Below are 13075 nucleotides of genomic sequence, written 5' to 3' on the forward strand. Positions count from 1 at the left end.
ACACTGACATTTTGGGGTGTGAGGGAGGTGCAGAGCCAGACAGCCACAGCGTAGCTGGTGTTTAACACTTGAAATATCCACTCGTCCTCCTGACACTCACCTCCTTCCATGAAGCCAAGGGTATTTCCAAAACACTGAAAAGCACAACGAAAAAGATGACTCTTGTGGGTTGCTTTTAGAAAAAAGTAATCCACCAGCCTGGATGTTATCATCTGCACCATGGCAGCATATCGCCACATGATGATTGGCTTGGCCAGTATTTCCTGGCAAGGCTGAAGACTGGATTTAGATTACCAAATCATTGAGGTTTATTTCCTGTATTTCCTGGAGAAAATTTTAAGACCAAATTCAAAATTCTTAGTGTGGGGTAGAAAAATTTTGCCCACAACAGAGCTTCCAGAAAAGCAATTTTGCAGGCCAGGAAAAAGCAAGTGTCAGTACTGGCGGTCATACGCTTGCTTCTCTTCCTTGCAGAGAGCCATTATGCAGTGTTTTCTAAAATTGTAAATGTTCTTTCTGGCTCACAATGGGAAACAACACTAATATGCATCACAGGGTGTGAGATAAAATGTGCGGCGCTATTGTTGCCTTTGAATTGTCTTCCATTTATATCAGCGCTCAGTAAGAATTACACAAAGACAGAGCTGCGGTTTTTTCTTCTCAACTTTTTCACATGTCATCCTTGGTTTGGTTCATAAATTCTAGGGTGTAACTAGGATGTTACATCAGAGACAGGAATTTACATTTAGATAACATAATGCAAAGAATACTAACAACCATAATCTTCCCCCCCCGCCCCCTCCAAACAGCTCTAGAGAGCTTCCCAACTGACCTCAGCTTTGTAAAACAGGGATCTGGCTTATTTGCTTTAAGCTGAACATTTCTTTCTCTTTCTCCAGTAACCTACCATTCAGGGTTTTTTTGGTTGTGTGGGTTTGGGTTTTTTGGGGTTTTGTTTCCCGCTTCCCCCCTGCCCCTTTTTCTTGATTTTAGCAAGTCTCACTCCCTGTGCTGCCCTGACTTAGTCTCTAGCTATGAAAATGGCTCCAGTTTGTAGTCTGGGAAAAGACCCTGAGCATCCCCAGAGTGGGGGAGTGTGATAACTACAGGAGGAAGGCCACTTTGTTTCTTGTGAGTTACCTAAAAATATAGGTAGCAGACACCCCCAAGAACAGCTTTCTGATTGCGGGACACTTAAGAGAGACAGCTTTTCTTCTTCAGGACACTACACAAGGACTCACTAGTCGTGGGCAAACAAAAAACCAACAACATGCATTAGAGCCACAGTAAACTGCTCCAGAGAAGTCCTCAGTCGGGTTCATCAACTCTGATATCCACCAACACTGACACCCAGGTCCAGTGATTTACCAGATTTGCAGCTCAGTTTAGGTGGAGGGGGCAAGTACTGGGGGCTTTTTTGTCTCCCAAACAGCTTTATTCCTAATAACGCTTCCCCTTATACAAGCGCATTCCCACTGTTTGAAGAGGTCTATCCTGCTGTTACTGGTCATGCTGGCAACTTTATAAGCAGGAGAACAAGGGGTCAGAAATTTACTCTAGGTTTCACACATATCAAAGACTTATTTGTATCAAAAGAAAGAAAATTCAAATAGCAAGTTAGACCAAGGCTGGCTTATGACTAGATCATTACTGTTACATTGGGTAAAAATTGGAGCAACTCATTTGGGAAGCTTAGGCACATTTTGTTCTCAGCCATCTTGCCTTCACTCCAAATTATTGAAGATTCCTCAAAGTCCTGTTAAATCTCAAGGCCCCAGATAGAAAGTGGAGGCCAAAAATACAAACCACATAACACAAAGTCTGAACAAAAGTCTTTAAGAAAAAAAAGGAGGGGGAAGGAAACTTTCAGTTTGTCTCAAAGTATTGTCTCAAGAGGATATGCTTTCAAAAAGACCAGGATTTTTCCCTTTAGCACTGGTGATTGCATCCCCTCTCTCCATCAAACACTCTTTTAACAGAGAGGTTGTTCTAGATGCCAGCAGACATAGGTCAGTATTTTCAAAAATAGGTGGCTAACATCAGGACCTCTTTAAAATGGAGTTTAGATCCTGATTTTCAAAAGCTCCAAGCGCCCAGCAGCTCCAGCTGGCTTCAAAGGGTCTTGCTTCATAAGGTATTTGGGATGTGCTCAGCATTTTTGAAAATCAGGCCACCTATTTGAGATCCTAAACACAGACTTAAAAATTCAATGCCAATTCTCACTGCACTAAGGATGACACCACCTCTCTAACCCGTGCTTAGAAAGCTCAGTGACATTATAACTAACAATATGGCTTTTGCCTTCTTTTTCCCACAACAGAATTTACAGAACTGCTAATAAAACTGGTGTCTATCATGAAAACTGGCAGACTCCTGAGTCTAACAAGATAACTATAATTTTCCTTGAAGCTATTGAGCAAGTCTGTAACATCTCCCCAAATCCTCTTAATAATTGATGGCTAACACGGGTTCCTTACAATGAGGTGTCCTGAAGGTCAGCCAGAATACAGCAGCCAGTGCTGTGGGATACTCAGAAATGCCACAGGCCATATAAAAGTACTGAAACCCAGGCTGGCACACTGCAGTACTTAGCCCTTCCCGTAATGCCATCCCCCTGCTATGCGGTGCCAGAAAACTTAAAGGCTTATACTTGGGATCTTAGCACCAAAGTCAAGACCTCTACCAATTAAGCCAGAAGAGAATAATTGTGTTAGCAGTTTAGAGCAGCAGACTTTTGTCCTGCTGAAGGAGGATGACATGCACACATAAAAAGTATTTCCTCAAGCTAAACTCCTTCAGATTGCTGGATTTGCACCATGTTTTATAATTTATTCATAATGAAGAGCTTTTAGCTCATGAACTTGCAGATGCCTCAAATCTTTTTCTCATACAGCTTTCAACTGTTCTGGGCTTAAAAAAAAAAAGGGAAAAAAAAAAAAAAAAGAAAAAAAGAAATTGATACAGTGGTTCCACCCTTGGGTCAACCAGCAGCAACATCTTCCCTCTTCTTCTCCCCTTGAGTACCCACAACTGGAAGACAACACAGAGCTTTTGCCAGCACATGGCATGAGGGTCAGAATTAGAGGCTACAGATGTGTACTATTTCTCATGGTCCAGGTCTGCAAGAATTTGTATGCCAGTGTAAGGATTGCCACTGCCCACAGTCTCCACAAATGCCTCGATGTCTGTTACTTTCATGGGAACTACTGAAGCTTTCAAAAGAATGCAAAAAGTGCTAATCCCCTGGCGTGAGTGACTTCAGCCTTGACAGACGTTTTCCCAGAGTCACAGATAAAACTTAAGGATTCAGCCATAAAGGATTAGGAGTGGTGCCACCTAGAATTAAGTCAGTGGCCTTGAACCATGTTTTTGTTCAGCGCTGTCAATAGCAAATTTCACAATTTTAAAAACAAGGTTTATTGAGTTTCTTTAAATATATATATATCTCTTGATTTCCTGAGTAGGTTTAAAGGTCTAGACAATTCATGTTATATTGTTTTATATTTTCCATTTTTTACTACACTTCAGTGCACTAAAAAACATCAATCTGACAGTCTGAGGAGACTCAAACAACTTCACAACTGTGCACAGGATGTTTCTTAGGTATATAAAGAAATAAAATAAACACCTTGCATGGCTCTTTTCACATCGATTCTATTTTAAATACTACAGACCCTGAAAGGGGAGAGCCTGTTACATAGAAAATAGGTGGTCTTTGCCTAAAGAGTTTATAGTTCACAGCAAATCTAGATAAATATCTTGCCTACTTAGCGACCCTGCTATTCTGATATAAGCCCCTAAAAGAGGTCCATACATGAGATGTTCTTTAAGTGTAAAGGCTGTGGCCTTTCAGTTATCAGGTGTAGAGATTATTTGGGGCGGTAGGAGAGAAATAAGCCTTGTGCCTTAATGGGTTGTTTCAGTTCACACTGATTATCTGCGACAATGCCAAGCACTGATTGAAAATCTTATGAGGGTCCTAAGCACAGAGTACCACTGATCCTCAGCCTGGTAAAACCTGCCATAATTTGGGAGTATGGTGCAAAACTAACTTTGACTTAGTACTGTGCACTACAAGGTGACAAGGAATTTGCATGGCAGAGGCTAACTTGCATTTACACATGATAGCCACAGGTTTTAGGCTTGGAATAAAGGAATGCAGCCTTGCAAAAACGCACCAGCTGAATAAAACAAAACTTTACTTAAGTCTCAAACATACCTCAAACATGGGGAAGGAGGAGAGGGTAAGTCTCCCTATCATGCAGTGTCGTGCGGCACCTCGCAGAAGTTTTGGCTGCTTTTAAAGCAGCACCTCCCACCATCAAAGCTTGCAAAAGCACTTGGCTCAGGCTGGAGACCAGCCGGGCAGTCGGCAGCAGCCCCAACACCATGCCAAAGGCACTGCAGCTACTGCATCCCGCAGGCAGCGGGTGGTCCTGCTGCACAGGGAACCGACTGGAAAGGCACATGTGGAGTTGATCAAAATATTTCTAACAAAACCCTTTCCTGAATCAAATTACTTTTTTTTCCTCTTTTAAAAGAACAGATAGTTTTATGGGAAATGTCATGTTTTCAGGGAGTCATACAAACATAGCTTGAGAAGCCCAAGATTTCCAGACAAACACTGGCTCTTGCCAAAACTATGAACTGAAGCTATTAGATTTCTGTTAAAAAAATAATAAAACAAAAAAGTAAAAAAACTCCCAAATTTAAAAGGAAATGAGTATTTTTTGATTTTGTAAAAAATTTTCATGGAGGGAGGAACAAGAGGGAAGTGCTTCTGACTAGGTAGCAGGAAGCACCTATGAGTGTGTGTGTTGGTTGTTCGTGCAACAAGTATTTCTGGCAGAGCTAAGCAAGCTGTTCTTTAACCAGCAGGAGCTGGAGGAAGCCTGCTGGTCACAGATGATACCTGTATAAGACAGCAGTACAGCTGTGCTGGAAATCCATGAAACGGATGATTCAAGTAGGCTGATAAGCATGCAAAGCCATGAAATTTAGGCTGTGCATTCCTTGGGTAGAGACAACTGTGTATGGCACCTTGCATGATATTACCAGTTCAAGTTCAGGAACTGTGTTGCATGCTACATGGCAGTAATGATTGATGATGATAGTAACAACACTAATGGTTAAAAAGATCCTGCTTATCCTTCTGCATGTTCCCTGTCAGCAAAATTCTTCAGTTAAGTTTCATTTCCCTAATACAAGAGTAATTCATAACCCAAGAGATGACTTAATAGTGTACCACTTACTGTAGAATAGAAAGTTTAATGAAAACAGACCCAAATTAAAGCTTGTTAAGTTCAGTTTACCAACTCTTCACTCTCACAGCATGTTTGCTATAGCAAGCTTAAAAGTTCAGATCCATTTTATTTCTGCCTGTCCTCAGGTTTACTAACTCTGAATTAATGCAGCTTCTTCCGCAGCCCAAACACAAAAGAACTCTGCAAATAGCTGAAAGAAACGATAAGGACTCCAGGTGACATAGATCACATACTGTACACAGAATTACTTTCCCCAGAGTGAGCCCACGTAGCAGCATTTTGTGACATTCATCATTAAAGTTCAGTCCTTGGAGTGCTGCCATTGTGGTCATGTGCAGCAGGCTCTCCGCTGATAGAGCAGAGCTTATAACCAAAGGCCATCCCTCCTGAGGGCAGCACAAAAGTGATTTGATTATCAGGCCTTGGGAAAGGTGGTTTTCTATCCTTAGCTGGTTTTATTTCAAACAGTTTTCAAAGGGCTGCTAGTGGGCCAATCAGTTTAAGTACGTGATGGTCCACAGCCACAAAACTGTGAAGTCTCTGAAACTACAAACCAGTGAAATGTGGGAAAAAAGTTACCTTCTTGCCAAAACAAAATTCCTGGTAATACATAGTGTTGGATCAAAGACAAAGTTATTTTGTAGAAAACCAGAACTTGCACAAATGTCGTCATGAAGGCTTTGGGGTCTGCTGAGTGGCAGCCTCTCTGGTGTCCTCAGCCACCCTGGCTGAGCACAGCCAAGGCTGGACCAGCCTCCTGTTGCTTCCTTCAGCTTCTGTCTATGGACATATCGTCCCAGCTCGGATTTATGCCCCATGTGGGGACACACATCACCAGCAGCAGGGCTGCTCAGTGAGTGACTGGGGAGCCCCTGCAGCTCCAGGCAACGCCTCCTCAGCAACTCCCAGCAGCATTGCAGCGAGAGGTCAAGTGAGACAGTAATGGTGAAGCGTGCCCAGCAATTTGTACCTGCTGCAGTTGTTCTCGAAGGGTTAGAGCTCACTCTTTCATTTCCAAAGCCTGCAGCAGGCCTGACTACTTCAAGCTATCAGACAGGATAGGGATACAGTAAAGCATGGAGCAGCTTCAAGTGGTGCAATTTCATTCTGCATATGCATCCTTTGGTTCCTGGCATCTTCGCCCAAAGACTCTTATATATATATATACACACACACATATATAAAACAAGCTACTTTAAAAGCAGACTTTGAAATGCCACTGGCTTCCTTCGTTCTGAGCACATTCCCAGGGAGAATGTCAGGTCGCATAACTCATTTGTTATCTTTACACAGAGGAGCTCCACTAAGCACCAGCCATCATAAAAATACTAACATTCCTTTTTGTGGAAAACAAATATAAAAGAAAATCACAGCATCTCTCAAAAAAAAGCCAGTTAGCACTTCAAAGATTACCACATGGTCTGTAAATAGCAATGTCAATACACCAGGGAGCTGCACTCCTCTTTGTTTAATGACAGCCTGAGTTACTCAAATGGAGGTAGCAATGTTACAGGCCTTCCTTGTGACAAAAAACTACAACGTGCATTCATTCAGACACACTCTGCATTTTATTTCCCTTGATGGTTTAAAAAATACCAAGAATTGGAATAGCATAAGAACTGCATTTCAATCTAGCTAGCCTTATATAAAGCACTGCTCTCCTCTGGGCAGTATGCACCCAGCAACATCTACTTTATATATACCGTGAAGGGGAACGTCAGGGAGAAAACTGCAGTAATTGAGGTCACGTCCTCTGTGTTTGTGAAGAAACCCCCTCCCACATTTTTCCGCCATCCACGGACACTTTCATGTATTTACAGCTAGCCATTTTAATTATATCTAAATATTTATCTCCCAAGAGGCTAAATTAGTAGGCATTTAATTCTAGTGATGCAAACACCTGATGGCTGGGTGCTCTCATTTGCCTGTAAATGCAAAACACAAGCCACTGAATTCAATTATGTGGCAAACGTCCACAGGTACCTCTGAGGTATCTGACATCCCCCCACAAAATCTGTGCTTCACATGCTTAAACAGCTCGCTCTCACGCTTTATAGAGAGGGAGAGAAGAAGGGAAAGGGTTGTGTTTTGTTTTTTTTTTAAATCTCATTTGCAGTCGTACAGCTAAAGCTCAGAGATTAATAATAAAAGTGCATACGTGACAATGCAGAAACAAATGCTGTTCAATGTCAAATACAAAGCAAATTTATTTTACTGTTAATTAACCAAGCTTTCATCTCAACTGCTCTGATCTGTAAATAAAGCTCACAAGCTGATTTCAAACAAGTCTGGGAATTAAGCAAACAAACAAACAAAAACCCCTAAACTAAAATACCTCAACCCAAAAGTCTCCTAGCACTGCTTAGCTAATTATGTTTGCCATTTTTTATTCAGACCTAAACAGATTAAAACAGGTTACAAGCAACAGTACTCAGGCACTGGCCTAAGGGCAACAGCCCTCCTCTGAATACCACCAGCCATCAGATGCTGCCAAACTCTGCCAAGAACCAAGGAGCATCCCTGGATATTCTGAGAGATAAGAAAGGAAAAGGAGAGATGGACAGAAGGATGGATAGGAGGACAGACAGACAGAAGGAAAGAAGAAGGAACAAACAACTGGTCCCCAACACTAAATAACATTACATTCTCCTGCAGCTATGCCTAGCCTCTGAGGATTTGCTTTCCAAGCTCTTTACTGAAATTGTTCAGGTCCTTAACTGATCTCCTGGGGGGCGAATCGGGGGGGGGGGGGGGGGGGGGGGGGGGGCGGGGCGGGCGCTGAAAAGCCTTAAGCTAATTAAGCATGGCTGAGACATGCTTGATGAGATGGGAAAAACATGAAGCTTTTGAAAGGGTGAAAAATCTCCAACCATCTGGTAGTGGCATTGCAGAGAGAAGAGGAAGGACAAAGGGGCAGCTCTCCACAGCAAGGAGGTACAGGACTCCTTTAATTACTGGGTCACTGAGACCATTACCGCTCCAAATGCCTGTGAAAGCCCATGAAACAAGCTTAGGAGGCTCAGCAAAACCAACAGCTCTTAGCAAGAAAAGCAACTGCAAGAAAAGCATCTGCAGGAAAGTGAATCGGAGCAGCTTTCCCCAAGATACGTCTGCTAATTAAAAATGATAGGTAATAGATGGGGGTGGCGAGGCCCCCAGATCAGAACAAGACTTTTCCCAGCAACCTCTCTACCTGTCTCCTCCAATTGCTGTTCTCCAAGGCCCTGCAGATGGTGCTCTCTTTAAATTAATACCACCCCGCCAGCCAGAAGGAAGCTTCTGTTGTACTTGGCAATACAGGTGAACAGCCTGCATTTAGGTTTCAAAATGAATGCCCCAGGTGTTTCATCAATCTGGCAAGCAGCTGATGTGCTCCAGCCTCTTCAGGCCTGGTTAAGGCTCATCTGTGTTTTGCCATCTCTAAGACCAGCTAGAGAAAATCACAGCATTCAGAGGGCAAACTTCGCATACCGGAGTGAAATCTGAGCTATCTTTGCTCTAAATGGCTTTGTCAGCCATGAGCTGCAAAAGTGCCAGCTGATCCAAATGAAGAGCCCTCCCCTGCCTTCTCCTCTTAAATGAGCTGGATACAGCTACAGCTGACTACAGGTGCAGGCTAGCAAAGAGCAAGCTGGTTTCGACACCAGAAGCTGCGACCAAACCCCTGCCAAAAAGCAGCACTACACTAACTCTCGCTTCGGGATGCGAATACATGCAGCTGATTTCCTTCCCTCCCACACACAGATTCTTCTCCAATTATTTCAGCTGTGTGCTGTGATCCAGTCAGATTCGCAAGCTGCACAAGAGCAGGCTATATCCATCCTTGGATAGGAGACCTCATTAAAAGAAGGAAGCAGTACTGGCAATCCAAGGCATTGCACTGTGCTGCTGTCTCCAGGATCAGATATAAAACCCAGGCCTTGACTACACGTGGTGGTTAAATATCCTGTAGCAGTTGTGATAAGAACAAATGGCATTAACCCTGTTCTTTGGCCAAATCTTAACGTGAATTTCTCTCCACCAGGCTCCCCTTGAAGGTTCATTTGGAAGGAGTTCCTGTGTCTTAAACTATCACATTTTTAATTCATTACTGTTAAACATTGGCTGCATTTAATGCCAGAGGGAACAGTTTCACAAGCAGATTCTGTGATCTCTGTATATATCAGTTTCTAAGATAACTTGGGTTCCTTCAGATAGGTACCAGATATATATGTATTTCTTATCATCTGCTTTTCACTTCAAGAGCCAGCTGGATCTGCAAGCAGAACTGCATGCAGAAAATCTCTTCCCCTCCACATCCTACATAATGCTGGAAGCAGGTAATATTAGAAACATTGTTTAAGGACTTTTTCCTCTTTCTTTCTTTTATTTTGTTAAGCAAACTTGCCCGTGTTGTAAGGCCAGGAGGTTCAAAACCAAGCTAAAAAAGCATCCAAACTTTTGGACGCTTACCTGAAAAGCAGCTGTGTTCCAGCTGGCCCTTGCTGCTGCGGGGGCTGCAGTACCACCGCGTGGTTGCTGAGTCCTCTGGCGTGGACTGCACAGTTCAAGACTCAGGTTTATATGTGCAAGCAGAGTTATGATGAGACAGGCATCAAAAAACCTGACAATTGTATAAAGTGACCACAATAACTGTACTTACTACACACTGGACAGTTACTACTTTGGAAGACAGAGAGGTAAGACAAACAAAACCACAGAGCGTGCCAGTTTTGCCATTTGAAGACCAGTGTGGGAGCTGTTAGCTACACTCATGTAAGAGGCACTGTAATGTATCTGCTGTCCCAAGGAGGAGGCCCGAGAAAATGAGAGCACAACTCTTTTGGAGGTCCAGCTTTGTAGACCAACGTGACCACCAGAGAGGAGCTCCTGATATCCAAAGGAAGGACTGGGCATGCTGGTAGTGACCACACCAAAACACCGTGAATGAGCAAGGTGAGATGCCAAGAGGCAAGGCCAGGACTGAACTGAGACGTGATCACAGCAGCCATGGCCATCCAACCACAAGTGAGGGAGAGGGACTGTGCCAATGTTTACCACTGGCCTTGTTCCCTGCTGATCAGCACATGCTGGAAATAAATCTGAATTCGAGTCCCTCTCCATGCTGGAAGGGGTCAACCCCTGACCCTCAGGTCCTAGAGCTCCCTGCAAGGCAGCCATGAGGGAAAGCCTCCTCCATCCCTTCCATGCACGCTGGGACACCATTGATGAAGACACATGACCTGCAGAGCCCTTTCAACTCTCAGAAAAGAGCAAAACAAAGGGCAGTGTAGCTGCTGTACACTCAAAACAGCAAGTCCTGCTCAGTTTTGCATCCTCTCCAGACCAGCTGGGTCCTGGGCCAATGGAGGCACCACACTCAGGTACAGGCACCCCAGAGAGAGCAAGATGCTAAGACACAGCCCTGCGGACTACCTCCCTGTTCAGTCTGCAAGCTTTTCTGCTAATCTTTGCTGTTGCCTGGACAGCTGGAAGAATCAGCCAATTTAATTTCCTTGAATCGAGCTGCTGGAGTTAGGTACTGATTTTTCAGCACAGTGACATCTTATTTTGAAGCACCTGAGGTATCTCCATTTGCGCTCATTTGACGCTTTTGTGCTACGTTTCAGGCTGACAGATCATACAAACACATCCAGTGAATGCATTTTAACTGATGAAACACCTTGTAACCACGATAGCATTTGGCCACAAATTAGGAATTTCAATTCTTTCCAGGCACTGAGACAGTGACTTTGCCACCCTGACCCCCTAACTATACACCACTGTTAGCTGTAACCAGGGGGCAATGGAGAAAAGATTATTGACGTTTTCTTCTCAGAATCCAGAACACAGTTTAACTGATTTTCTATCCAAGTAAGAATGGTATAGCCTGTAAGTGACTGCTTATTTCCTCCACAGAAAAAATGCTGAACGTGTAAACATGCTGTCTTTCAAGGGCTGTCAAGTAATGTAGGTATTGAGTGTTTTTTGACAGGATGCTGTAAATGGAGTAAAGGTGTTTTGGGCCTCTGCAGTAGCTATGATTACTGGCAGAGCTCTGCCCTTCACACTAGTGATTGGGGAACAAACAAACAAAAAAGGCTGCACATCTGCAAAGGGGAATAATGAGAAAAAAGGCTTACGTGTCCCAACATTTCAGAGTAAAGACCCCGTGCCAGTGAAACAATAACGAAGGGTGTTTTGTGGTTGAAATTTGCCGGCTGCAGAAAGATATGGATTTTAAAACTCAGGATAGAAGTCACAAGTAAATTCTGAACCTGGGAGAAAAATCCTTAATAACTGTTTGAGCAAAGAACAGTGTTAATAGGGTATGGAACAATTACACTATGAGCATCCCAGCACGTATACAGGTAAGTAAAAGACAACGCCGTTCCATACTCTTCATATCTCTCTTGGATCTCTCAAACAAAACCAAGCATTTTTGCAGTTGCCTATAGACTGTCTATAGCTGCAACTCAAAGTGCATCATCCAGACCGCCTGCTTTGCTGGCCTGGTTTAATTGCAGCTATGAACACATTCACGGCACACAGGAGTGCTCCGGGAAAGGACCTCCAGAGCTCGTGCAAGACTCCAAAAAGGAGATGCTGAACTTTTTGTTAAATAACAGGAAGTCCCAAAGAGCTGTCCTCCTGTACCAATATGTTGAGATACCACTACTGCATGATTAAGATACAGGTGCAGTCACAGAGATGTAGGAGGCGAGATTAAATGCTAGGTTGCTCCCTGATGGATCATTCATGGTGACTAGAGCCAGGGTCAGCTTGGGCTGTTGGGCTAACACTATGGGCCAGGTGACTGGTGGTGACCTTGCATGCTCATCTGGAAGCAAAATGTGATGAAAGCCAACCAAGCGGAGGAAAACTGTTCCAGGTGGCAAGATGTGCTCAAGAGAACACTCACCTGTCAACTGCATTAGGAAAAGGTGAGGGGACAAAAAAACCTGCTGCCAAAAAATTATGGGTAATGGGCAGAAAAAAGGAAGAGAAAATCCAGAGGTATGAGGAAACCGTAATGCTTCAAAGATCTGAATGAGATCAGGTGGGATTTTTCCTGCTCTGGGTCTGCAGTAGCAAGAAGCAGATTTAATCTCAGTTGGGGTCATGCCCTATCAAGGCAACCTCCACTTTACAAGTTACATTTTCTCCCTCACTGTGTAATAGTCCCTCCTTGTACAGCACTGGCCTTCCTCTCTAAGTGCCAGGAGCAAGGGCACTTATGAAGCCATGGTGTACCTCCCCGGCAGAGCCAACACCATGAGAATGCGCAGAAGAGAAAACAGAACAGAGCCGAATCAAAAAACATCCCTCCTGACCCAGCTGGTAGCATGCAGAGTGAGTAAATGCCCCCCTTATCATATGAGAACAAGGTTAACTACTCACCCATACCATTGGGCACAACTACAGCAATAAAGCTACTGACAGCAAAGCAACAATGTTGTTCCCCCACTCCCCCAGAAGAATAAGCGAGAGAATCTTTTGATCCGAGGACATATGCTGCTTTCACTGAATTTGTTCCTGTTCTGTACTTGAAATAAAAGACAGTTGTCCTAAATCATCCCCTCCCCACTCCCACTGTTTGTGAGTTTTTCCCACACTTAGTTATAACCGCAGTCCACTCACTCTATTTAATGAAAATCACTGGCTAAGTGCAGTTTCTTTCTCTGCTGCCCCAAGCGTGTGGCCATTTGTGTTTATGAAATAGCTGTAAAATAGTGCAACAACCTGGGCAGCATGGTACATCCATACATAAGGTAAGCAAGGGGGAGCACAGAATTTCCAGTTCCCAGAGCCAGCTCAGTTGGACCTGTGCA

At 43.7% G+C, this 13075-nt stretch overlaps 1 protein-coding gene across 3 annotated transcripts in view; it reads right to left on the reverse strand.

The window, feature by feature from the left end:
• Window positions 1–13075, reverse strand: part of MACROD2 (mono-ADP ribosylhydrolase 2) — a 905745-nt gene that overhangs the window by 20642 nt on the left and 872028 nt on the right. The window lies entirely within an intron of this gene.

The sequence above is a fragment of the Aquila chrysaetos genome, chromosome 8, assembly GCF_900496995.4.
Source record: "Aquila chrysaetos chrysaetos chromosome 8, bAquChr1.4, whole genome shotgun sequence".
Classification (NCBI taxonomy): Eukaryota; Metazoa; Chordata; class Aves; order Accipitriformes; family Accipitridae; genus Aquila; species Aquila chrysaetos.